Below are 13,110 nucleotides of genomic sequence, written 5' to 3'. Positions count from 1 at the left end.
GTGGGACACAAAGATTAGTTACTCCTCACTAAGGTATTGAAGATTCCTCTGCACACACCTCCTAAAACGGTTCTATGCCTCAACTGTTGACATATGCCTTGTTAGAGTTATAAGCAAGTCTCAACTATCCTAAAATCCACCAAGTTCAGTAAAATTTATGCTTCAACACTATAAACTACTAAATACTAAAATGAAAATAGACACGAGACAGCTGAATAGTACCCTATAGCCATTTAAAGGTGCATAGCAGCCGGCTGTGAATAAACTAAAATAGAAATGTCAATGAAGAAGTCACAGGATGTGGTTCAGAACCTGCATTTTCAAACATATTGGTTACTCAATACTATGTCAATTAATTCCATAATGTAGTAATTGTTGTTGATGTCATGCTGTGGCTTTTAATTGGTCAGGATGATTTTTTGTCAGTTCTGCTTTCAGACCAGAGATGGTCTCCCCAAGAAACTGCTGAATTTTTATATATTTTTTATTTTTTACATTTTATTACTATTGCTATCATTTTATGATACATCTCCACATTCCCTTACTCCTCCTAATTCCCTCCTCCCCTACCTAGTTCGTCTATATCATTACTAACATATAGTTCTTCATGCTCAGTCATATGTCCATCATTGTGAGCATGGACAATGGCAGAGTCCAGAATCCTATTGTCAACATATAGTAAACAGTTTCATTGTTAAGTCCACCTTTGTCTGGAAGCAAAAATGCATACCACACTGCATCCTGACATCTGGATGGTAGTCTCCATTTCACAGCTACTGTACATCCCCTTAAATGAAAAGTCATGATACAAAATCAACAATAGAAAGAAAAATAGAAATTTACAATGCCATGAAGTTAAATAACATGTTACCAAATATGACAGTCTCCATTACACAGCTATTATACATCCCCTTAAGTGAAAAGACACAAAACAAAATCAACATCAGGGAGAAAAAAGAAATTAACAACACCAAGAAGTTAAATAACAAGCTATTAAATGACTAATGTGTAGCTGAAGAATGAAAATCAAGAACCTTCTTGAAGAAAATGATGCTACTGCATGATCTACAAGTCATTGAATGATTTCATCATAACAAAGTGTTTTGAAGAGATGAAACTAACAGAAAACAACAAAACCCATGTGATAGTTTCCGCTGATCTTTGTTGAAGTGTGTCTCCTCCAGACAAGAAACAGATGGGTTTTGTTTTTTCATCCAGTCTACTAATCTACAATGTTTGATTGAACTTAAGCCATTTACATTCAGAGTTTAATATACATGGGTGGTACTTTGGTCCTGTCATTTTAGGAATGGGTTGTTCATTGGTTTAGTCTTCTGTTGTCATTTTACAGGATGTTCTTCCCATTTGCCTCTGGTTTTGGTGGGTGCTATTCCTCTTCTCCGTCAAGAGAACATTTTGAGGTACCATTTGTAGGGCAGGTTTGGAAGAGGAAAAATTCTTTTAACTTTTCTTTACTGTGGAAGAATTTTATTTCATTTTCACAGGCAAAAGAAAGTTTTGCTGGATATATTATCATAGGCCAACAGTTTTTTTCTTTTAGAATCTGGAATATGTCACTCCATTCTCTTCTTGCCTGTAGTTTCCTGTGAGAGATCTCCTGTGAGCTTAATTGGCATTCCTTTATATGTCAATTGAATTTTCTCACGTGCACATTTAAGGATCTTTTCCTTATGTTCAATTGAAGATAGCTTGATTATCATATGTCATGGTGAAGATCGCTTTTAATCAAGCCTATTGTGAGTTCTATGCCCTTCCTGGAACTTGTTTCCCAATTCTTTCTCCAGATTAGGGAAATTTTCCTTTAGTATTTCATTAAATACATTTGCAAACTCAGCTTCTCTTTCTGCACCTTCTGGGACGCCCATAACTCTTATATTTGGCCTCTTAATAGTGTCTTTCAATTCTTGAATACTTTTTTGGTCTGATCCAGCTCTGCTTCCAGCTTTTTGTTTGCTTCCCCGATGACTGGAAATATCTTCCAATTCTGAGATTCTTTCTTCTGCTTGCTTCATTCTATTCTGGAGACTCTCCACTGTACTTTAAATTTGCTCTACTGTGTTCTTAATTTCTGATATACCAGCCTCAATTTACTTTGTTGCTTCCTTAAATTCTTTGAACTCTTGCATGAGCTTCTCATTTTTGATCAGAATCTTTAAAATGAGTCTTACAGATTTTGTGTCCCCCATTTTCTCGATGTCTTCCTCAGTGAACTCTGAGGTTGGCATAGCGTTTTGCTCCTTTGCAGGGGAGTTTTTGGTAATATTCATTCTGCCTGTCTCTTCTTTTGCTCTTGATCATTGCACTTCTGGTTAGCAAAGTCTTCTCCTTCGGACAGGTTTCTAAGCTGTGTCATGCACAGATCTACAATGTGATTTTACTTATTGCAGTTGATACACAACTTTTTGCTTGCAGCCACTTGTGCCACAACCTCCAGCGAGTTCCAGGTCTGGGTTCTTATATTAGATTTCCACCGTGGTCTCCATAGCTCCGGCTCCTGGCTCACCATTTTCCTCCTCTTGTGATAGAGTGCTGAGGCTGCACCGTTGTTTCTGAAACCTTTATCCAACTTTCGGTTGGAGCAGGTACCAGGATTAGCAAGACACCAGGCGTCCTATAGAGTTAGGTTGTTGGTGGCACTGATCTTGTTGGAACCTGTTGGACATTAGGTCTGGGTGCCACATGGACCTATTTTGGCCGATACCATGCCACAGTCGGTATTATTTTCCTGCGGGACCAGTGCAATCCATTGAACTCAGTGAGTTCTCACGAGCTCAGCACATGCGCAGTTCACTGTTGTCCCCTGCAGTCCCAAAGCTATTGCCACAGTGTGCAAAATGGCGCCTGATGTATCACTACTAAAGTTCTTCATCTGCTGGCTGTCAGATCCAAGGGCTACCCACACCTGCCCTGGGTGGAACCCATAGAATGGCACATCATTGCAGTTCACCGAGTCAGAAATGAGTTCACTCCCAGCTCAGCGCATGCTCCATCCTGTCCCCTGCCCTTTCCCCCTTATGCAAAATGGTGCCCAATTCGGCTCTAGGGATCTGACCAGGCTGTGAAATCCACCCTGTTCTCACACTGTCTGTCTGGGATCTGCTGCTCTGTCTCTGCTCCTGGTCAAACAGACCAGCAGGACGGACAGGTCTTTGTCTGGGTTCACCTCCCAAGCTCCCAGTGAAAGTCCCTTCCCACCTGGTTGCTGGTGGAGTTCTGACGGCTGGTGGAGTTCAGATTGCCTTGCTGGAGTATCAGTCACTGCAACACCACACTGCTGTACCCAGTGCTTTCCTGTGTCTGTCAGTTTCCAGGTACCCCTTTGCTGTTCTGTCCTTTCCTATTTCCTGAAATATGTCCTCTCTGCTTCATCTGATTAAATGTTTTTCCGTCCGTTTAAATGTGTCCATACCCTATTCCGCCATCTTGATTCTCAAAACTGTTGAATTTATATGGACAATAAGATGCTGGACTCTACGCATGGTACATGCTTGCAATGAAGGAATCATGACTGGATTTTTCTATAATACTGCAGAAGGTGGACGAAGCCACCATGGGGGAGGGTACAGGGAGGGGTTTGGGGAACCCCAAAGTCTTTGAAATTGTGTCATAAAAGAAATGCAATTTAAAAAGATAAAAGAAATGAAATAACATATACAAATACTATTTTTCCACTCCTATATAAAGCAGCATTATATTTGATACACAGGAGTAACCCACAATAAGCTGGGTTCCAGTTGTTTTAGATTGGTGGTAAATGATGTGGGAATTCCACATGTAGCTCCTCAGCCAGGCACAGTGCTGGCTGCTGCAGGTATGTGAAGTATCAACCAGCAGATGCAAGGTTTCTCTCTCTCTCTCTCTCTCTCTCTCTCATGCTGATTTTCAAATAAATGAATAAATGATTTTATATCAGTTTTAAATCTTGAGTTGGCTTCTGGTTCAAATCAAAAAGAAGCAAAATTATACAACACCAAAGTAAATTCTGCTAGTAGTATAATCAGTGCTGCCTATTTTTATCAGTGTGCATACTATTTGCAATAATAAGTACTTATAGAGCCCTTAGATTTTAACATAAGCTGCCCATAAGCCTTGCAGATACTCATCTTAATGACTAAAGCAGCTCCTGTAGAAGGGTAGCTGATATCTGAGATGCCTAGTACCCAAATGGGAGACCAGGTTGAAGCTTGTGTGCTCTGCCCCAGCCCTGACTATTTCAGCTATCCTAGGAGGAGAAACAGTAGATAGATCTCGATCTCTGTTCCGGGAGAAGTTCTGTTGCCTTGCAGACTTTTGCGGAATGAACCAGCAGCAAGTTCATCTTCCTTGCTCTCTTTTGATAAATTTCTTTCTCTTTCTCTCAGTAATTCTGTGTTCCCTGGTATCTAACTTTAGACCATAAAAGGAATTAAGAAAATACTTTATCAGTGAAAAATCCTGAAGTGTTAAATGGTGTATCAGTACTTCGAAGGATAACACAAGGCAACATTCATGCTAGATTATAACAAACACTTTCATCAGTCAACCAATACTTACTATGTAACAGGTTTGCTTTAGTTGTGATTCATTTAATATAGTATTATTGACTTATTAACATTGGGCTCAGAGTCAATAGCCCTGTAATTAACGCCAAAACAAAATTTATCTGACACAAATACATCCTCTTTAAAAAACATAGTATCATTCTTACACTTAGGAACAGTGGAAGACTTTCTGTACTATGCTTGGGGATCACAGTAAGTAGCTAATTAACTAACAACCACCGAAACGTGGCACAATACATACTGTGTATTAGACACTTGTTTATACAATGAGAACTGAAACTTATTTTGCCTTGCTCAATCTCAGCTGGAAATATATGCTTAATAAATTACTAGTTAGCACTGATGTTATATTACAAATGTTAGCAAGCAGGAAATTTTTTAAAACAGAAACTAAAAATTAGCCTGGAATACCCTTTATTAATTTACTAATTAATTTACTAATGAAGTATCAAATTGTTGTATTTTATTTCCCTTTATGATGAAAACCATGAAAACAAAAATAATAAGGGCTATGAAAAATATAAAGGATAGAACAGGGAAAGGGGTTTCACATAATGTTTTAATTATAATTATGTAGCCAGGGAATGATTCTTTGAAGACAACAATGAAAACAGGAAGATCTCATGAAGCTATTGGAATGACTCAGGTGTAAGTGGTAATGGATTACACCAGAATAATAGTAGGCAGCTTGGAGAAAAACAGTCTGTAAATCAACCAAATGGAAAAAAAAATCTTTGCACAATATACAACAGATAGTGGAATAACATCCAAGATTTACAGAGAGCATCAGATACTCAAACAACAGCCAAACAAACAACTCCATTAAGAAATGGATGAAGGACATGAGCAGGAATTTGTCAAAAGGAAAAATTCAAATGGCTGGCAGACATATGAAAAAGCGCTCAGGCACCATAGCCATTAGAGAAAAGCAAATACAAACCGTACTGAGGTCCACCTCACTCCAGTGAGAAAGACCTACACACAGAAATCTACTAATACCACCACTCATAAGAATGAGGGAGAAGGGCACACCTGCTCCATTTTGGTGGGGAGAGTACCTTGTAAAGCCACTTGGAAATCAGTATGAAGAGTGCTTTGGCAAGTGGAAACTGATCTGCCATATGATTGAAGTATCCCACTTCTGAGAATATATCCACATGAATTGAAATCGGAATATGAGAAAGTGATCTGCATACCTATATTTACAGCAGCACAATCCATGATAGCAAAGAAATGGAAACAATCCAGATACCCTTTGAAAGTGGAATTGGTTATACAAAACAAAACAATGTGGTGCATCTACTTTTTGGATGTAGTTTCCCCCAAAATAAATAATATATTTTCTCTGATGAGAAAAACTCACACAAAATTCAAAAAGAATAGAAATATGGGTAAAAAGTATAGACATATATTCCAATAGATGAATTTAAAAATGGAGGATGGCACACCAGTAATGTAAGATATGTTTTGGTTTGCATCTCTACTCCCAACTGAAAGGAGGACTCCAAGTAAGGCTGTCAAGTACACCGTGACAGTCTGATACTAGATTCTATACCATTAGTTATACCTACAACCCCATTATACACTTCAACAACAAATGATGCACTCATGGCTGTTGCTAAAGAGTAATACTACTGTAATAATATAGGAGAAAATGGTATGGGGGAGAATGAGGAGAGAGGAAGGAGAGCGGCACTGGGAATCTCCAAATAAACACATAAAAAGAGGGCAGAGACCATAAAAATGGTCAAAATACATTTATAAAATGAGTAAAAGTGTTATTATTTGCCTCCCTGAATTCAATCTTCTATTTTCAAAGTAGAAAGGCTAATGATTAATGATAGTTCATTGATGGTGGAGGCAGGATCAAATCATATCATCTAGAAGCTAGTTGCACCTAAAGAAAGGTTGTAGGTCCCTGAATGGTTGCCAAGAGAAGGCAGATCTCTAGAGAGAGAAAGTTACAGAAGCAGAGTATGTTTCCAGTCTCTCTCTGATTCCTGACCCACTTCATGATAAATGGTCTCTACACTGTTCTCCACCCTCACCAAGCCAGAACCCATGAGGCCACTCAATTTTGAATAGTGTACTTCCATCCCATTAGGCAAAAGAAATCTTCCTTAATAAGAAGTTCCTCTCTAGCATTTAAAATGTCATAAAGAGCTTATTAATACAGGATAGAAAAACTGAAGTCTAGTATAACTTGAGGAGTCACCCTGACAAACTAGACAAATGAATATTTAACTAAGACATAGAATACCTGAGCAGGAGCAATTAGCACAAAGGACAGGTGTCAGCTTTATACATATTAGAGATGGATGCGTGCAAAATTAAATGGAACTGAATCCCCTGACCCAGTCAGATAGCATCAATTGTGATCTAATTTAAGGTGATCAGACAGTTAAGTATTCACATGAAAATGATTACACAAGCCTTTGTGTAATAGATTAGAATGTCAAATATTACTTTCAATACTTTCTTGAGGAAAGTGTTTAAGATCAAATAATATTTTATAAATGAGTCATGAATTGTGAATGTCTAGTAATCACAGAAACAGAATATGAAATATACACTTAGGCTTTGGAGTCTAGTTTTCTTGCCATCCAGTGCAGCTTGTCCTATACTCTTTGTCACTGATGACATTTTGCTTCACTTTCTTTCTACATTTATTATTTAAGTTTTTCCTGAAACTTCTGAATTTTTGCCTTTTTCACTGCAAAGATATTTGTTCAGTCTGGAGACGTAAGCATGTTTCTCAATTAGTAATCCTAGAATAAATGACTAGATTAGTCCATATTAAATACTGAAAAACATAAAAGCATACATAAAAATCAATGAAGTTTCTTTCAACTTATGTCAGGTAATCTAGATTCTTTCAACTTATACGTCAGGTAATCTAAGCATTTAAAAAATTGTAAACACTTTACAATGAAAAATGCTGGAATCACTGAAATTTAATTATTTAGCCTATAATATTATCTAATTAAGAAAGTAACAATAAAAGAGCTAAAAGCTGTTAAGTGTTACCATTAAGAAACTTACCTTTTCCTTTTACAAACATATTCTTTCTTTAAGTCATAGAGTTCTCTCTCGGCAAACCGAGCTGCCCACTGAAAAATAACAAAAGATGGAGAAACATGCAAACAAATGTTAGATGAAAATGAGCATGAACATCCTACAGCATACAAATATCGCTGTCAATGTATGCATCCACTGAAATGAAATGCAGATAAAACATTTTGAGTTGAAGGATCTTTTGGAAAAGGAAATATTTCAGGTAAGCAGATGACATGGGCCTAAAACTGGAGATGACTTGTGCACTTGCCAATGAATGCTGCCCTCTGATGTGAGATGGAGGACTGTTTGATTAGTCAAGTAATATGCTAAGGGCAATGTGGGAGGATGCAAGCTTCAGGCAATGGCAACAGAGACTCAGAATCATTACACATGGCAGCTTTGTATATTTGCCTCAAGGTGATCATCGCTACCGAAAATTCACTATGATTCTGTGAAACCATAAAGGTCTAAAACAGTTTTGCAGCATGTGGCTAAATGCTATTTTAAAAAACAGATTAAATTATCAATGCATGTTGTACTTCCAGTAAGTTCATGGCACTGCATAAATCATATCCCATTTTATTCAGTACGAGGTAAAGATAAAATCGAATGTTACAGAGAACAAAGCTTGCACAACCAAGTGAATATCAACAGCATGCAATAATCACAACCATTCAAGTGGAAGGTTAACCCCATTCTGAGAGATCTCCAGATCATTTGCACAATCATTTTGTGAAACTTTGGACTGGGAAAACCATATGATTCACTAGGCTTATCACATAAGTATAGTTAAAGTCACTTAATTTATAATTTATTACAAATAAAAAGAAGTTAGTCTGCACTTTTAAAAAATAAAAGTAATTACTCTGATATTTATTAAAAAGTGAACTGCATGGTAGAAACAGCTTGGACAAATAAACCACATATATATTTATAAAATGAATCACTTATTTGTAAACCTTGCCATCATATAAAAATACATGTGTAAATATTATTCCTACATGTAATGATATAACAAATTTTTACTAAGAAATTATGCCAAAGATAATTACTAAAATAAACTACTGAACTATTGATATGTGGAACCAAAATTATTTGAAATTACAAGAGAAAGAATGAAAAACAGATTAATTGAACATGACTTGTTAAAATAAATTATGAAATATTTGTTTAAAAAATACCTGTAACACATTAAGAAATAAGACTACAAAGTTGGGCTCCTTGCCATGGTCCATGCCTACAATGATGGACATATGGCTGTTTATGCATTACGTGTTATAGTAATAATGCAGGGGAACTCAGTAGGGGAAGGGAACTTGGGAAAGGGGTAAGGGAAATCTGAGGGCCTATGGAATTGTAGCATAAAATGATATAAAAACGGTTTTAGAAAGGCAAAAATACACCTGTAACACATTAATTTCCAGGAGCACAATTCACCACTAACTCTTGTGATTATATGGTTTGTACCAATAAACATTTCATTCTCAAAAAAAAAAAAAAGAAAGAAAGAAATAAGGCTACAAAGATAGGATATAATGTACTCCACTTTTTGTGAAATGCTCATATGAGCTTTTAGTAATCCTCATGGCACCACAGGACTAGAGACAATATCCATATCAGAGAACTTGGTTCAAGTCACAGCTACTCTAAGTTTCATTCAGAGCTTCCTGCCAATGTGATCTAGCGGCAAGGAATGATGGCTCATTGCAACCACATAGGAGATTGCATGGGGAGTTCCTAGATCCTGGATACAATCAGATCTAGACACATTTTGTGGCCATTTTGGACAGTTAACCAGCCGAGCCAATGGAAGAATGCTCAATGTCTTTCTCTGCATCCGCCTCTATCATTCAAATAAGTAAACAAATCTTATAAATATTTTCAAAATGTGTGTAAATGCATGCTTTGTACATCATCTGAATTTGGGTTGCCATATTTATTTATGTGAGGAGGCAGATCGATGGAATAAACTCCTTATACTCTGCTTCACTTCCCAAATCCAACATGAGCTGGAACTGGGCCAGGGCAAAGATGGAAGTAAGGAAATTGAAGGAACAGTTCAAGTGAAATATCCTGTATGTGATGCAGGCATTCTAACTGGCATCCAAAATTCTAGGTCAAATAACTGCCCTGATCTGAACTTTCAGTAAGTATATGCTATTTGTAGTGGATGTGACAAATACTGCTTCATTGAAATCTAGAAGGCACACTTTCTGTATCTTTTAACTTAAAGTCAAACTTACTAAATAATAAATTCAATGCAACGTGACAGAAAATGCACAAGACTTAGGCTCTGAAAGATCAGGATTGCAACTTCTACTTTTCACTTCCTAGTCATGTGACCTTGGGCTGTTGTCTCATCTATAAAATCTGTAATAATAAAATCTACTTCACAGTTATTAAGTGGACTTAATGGATGTTATTTCACACTATTTTCAAGTACAGTGCCTAGAACATTAAAAGGCGCAAAAGTAGCCTCCCCCGCCTCTCTGTGTCAGGGACTCCCCGAAAGACACCTCATAACCTCATGCAGTTCCTCTGCAGCACAGACCAGTGTTCACAATCATCCACTTCTTAATATGTAGTGAGTAACTCAACAAATATTTAAAGAACTCTGAATTTTAGAACTAGAAGGGGCTTAGTTAACTTAGCGCTTTATCCACCCCATTGTTTACAAATGATTAAAATGATTCAGAGAACTTTGTTTCTTCATAAATAACAAGGGGTAATCCAATGCCCCAAAAATGTGAATCTGTGACCATGATCTTTGTATATGCACATCACATCCTTCTGACCCTTGCAGACAGTATAGGTTCCTTTCGAAATAGCAACGTGCTAAAACTAGACTGTATGGATTGGTCAATGTGTTAATTCTCACAAGAAGGGTAATTCCACTTTTGGTGCAATTAGAATAAAGTGATTCTTTTACATAGTAATTTATTTTCTTCAATTTAGTTGCTCAGTATTATCTTCTAGAAATAAAATCATAACTTGATTTATAAAAGGTAAAAAGTTGTATGGGAATTTGATACTTACCCAATTGTCATTTGCATTTTTCTTCAAATAAATAATCTGAAAAACAGAATATTTTAAATGTATACTTTTCTTGTATAAAAACATACCTATCATTTGCTTAGGAAATAACTCAAGTCAAAACTATTCCAAATATCACTAACATCAGTAACAACAATATTGTGCAAATTTTCATGTACACATCACGTATTATAGGCATATGTGAAAACAATCAAAATATAATTAGTACACTTCCACTTTAGGTTCTTTGGTCAATAATTTTCATTTGTGAAATCTAATGTACTTTTACAATAAAGCAGGAGACATGATACCTAAGAATTCTTGTGTCAAGCTCTTTGAAATTCTGAAACTGTTGAAATGTCTTAGCCATATGTGACATTCTAAACAAAAGTGTACAACTGATGGAGCAATTCATTTTCTCTTTTGATTCAACACTCAGGTGCTTGCACACATGTACACAATACCTAAACATGATTATAATGAATGACACATGCATGCATGTGTGTGCACACACATACCTGTACTTGGTAATAAAGAATGGTGCATGCGTGCACATGTGCACACACACATACACATACTCCTGTACCTGATAGTAAAGAGTGGTACATGCATGCATGTATGCACACACATATGTATACCTGGTAATAATGAATGCTACACAGAAACACACACACCTGCAGCTGGTAATAAAGAATGACACACACATGCACGTGTGCACACACACACTGTACCTGTTTATAATGAATGGTACACACATGCATGTACGCACACACAGAGACACACACCTGTACCTGGTAATAATGAATGGTACACACATGAACACACACACACCTGTACCTGGTAATAATGAATGGTACACACATGTGCATGCACACACACATACCTGAAATTGAAAATAATCAATTGTTCTTTCCAATTCTTGTTCAAGGTCTTTGACTCTCCATCTATGAAAAAAAATTATTTTTACATTAATGTATAAGCACAATACCTTGGGCACTCATAAAACGTTATTTACATCAAGAGTTTTCTATTCCTAGCAAAAAACTCCCAAAACTATATATATTGAAAAATAAACATGAGGAATTATCACGTTCTCCAAAAAAACATGATCTGATATTAATATTCTAGTATTTAGGCACTCCTGAGACAAAGGTCATCCCAAGATTTGGACTGTGTGTATATCTGCTTTAAGTCTGATCAAGGGAGGCTTATTTGGACATCTGAAATCTTCATGTGACCATAGAAAATTAATGTCCGCTATTTGACAAATGTTATTCATTACCTTTGCAAGATTAAAATGATGGGGACAGCACTGTGACGAGGTGGTCAAAGGCTGCTATGCTACTGCATCACCCACATCTCGCATGGGCACTCATTTGAGTTTCACCTGCCCCACATTATCAAGCTACCTGCTAACGTGCCTGGGAGCACAGAGAAAGATGGTTTACGTGTTTGGGCCCATGTAGCAGATCCTCAGGAAGCTTCTGGCTCCTTGTTTCGGACTGTCCCACCCACAGCTGTGGTCATTGAGAATGAGTCAGCAGGTAAAAGACTCATTCATTCATCCTTTCTCTAATTGTTCCTTGCTCCATGTTTCTCCTCATTTGTGTTCACTGCCTTTCAACTACATGAATCAATTAAAAAAGACTATCAAGCTAAATCTTTCAGATAAAATCCAACTTTGCTTTTTGTGTCATGCACAACCATTCACATAGAGCTGAATCTTGCCTTTTGTCTATAGCTTTTACATTATTTCCTTGGGTCAACTGAAGAAGGATCCAAGGTTAAAGCTGGACTTAAAATCTTGTAAACAAAGCGGACTCCGTGGCATAATGGGATAAGTCTCCCTCTGAGGCACCATAATCTCATAATCTCATATAGGCCACTCATTCAGATTACAGGAGCTCTATTTCTGGTCATGTGGCCAAGCCAATCTAACTTTTCTCTGTCTTTCTGTACCTCTAACTTTCAAATAAAATAAATAAATGAAAAGAGACTTTTAAACAGCCTAGTGTGATGGCTAAATCTTCACCTTGCAAATCATAGGGATCCTATATGGGCAGCAGTTCCTATCTCAGCTGCTCCACTTCCCACCCAGCTCTATACCTGTGGCCTGGAAAAGAAGGGTGGCTCAAAGCCTTGGGACCCTACAACCATGTGGAAGACTCAGAAAGCTCCTGGTTTTGGATCAGCTCAGCTCCGGCTATTGCAGCTACTTGAGTGAACCAGCTGATGAAAGATCTTTACTCTTTGTATCTCCTCTCTGTAAATCTGCCTTTCCAAGAAAATTGAATAAATTTTTAAAAATTTCATATACCTATCCAAATAATGTTAACTGATTGTGCATTTTCTCTGATTTTTCTGGTACTGAGCTTTTAGCTACTCTCCAACTCACAAAAGAAAAAGCATTTAATACCGGTAACTGTTGACTGCTGCCGTTTCACAGTTAAGATTATCA

General features: G+C 37.1%; 1 long non-coding RNA gene across 1 annotated transcript; it reads right to left on the bottom strand.

Moving 5' to 3' along the window:
* Window positions 1–7,605: 7,605 nt before the first annotated feature.
* On the bottom strand, window positions 7,606–13,110 carry LOC131480744 (uncharacterized). The gene is made up of 4 exons (XR_009245776.1): window positions 13,069–13,110; window positions 11,536–11,596; window positions 10,656–10,691; window positions 7,606–7,672 (listed from the first exon to the last, which is right to left on the bottom strand). It is a non-coding gene; the product is annotated as an uncharacterized LOC131480744 (long non-coding RNA).

The sequence above is a fragment of the Ochotona princeps genome, chromosome 7 (assembly GCF_030435755.1).
Source record: "Ochotona princeps isolate mOchPri1 chromosome 7, mOchPri1.hap1, whole genome shotgun sequence".
In the NCBI taxonomy this organism is placed as follows: Eukaryota; Metazoa; Chordata; class Mammalia; order Lagomorpha; family Ochotonidae; genus Ochotona; species Ochotona princeps.
This window is presented reverse-complemented; position numbering and strand designations above follow the sequence as displayed.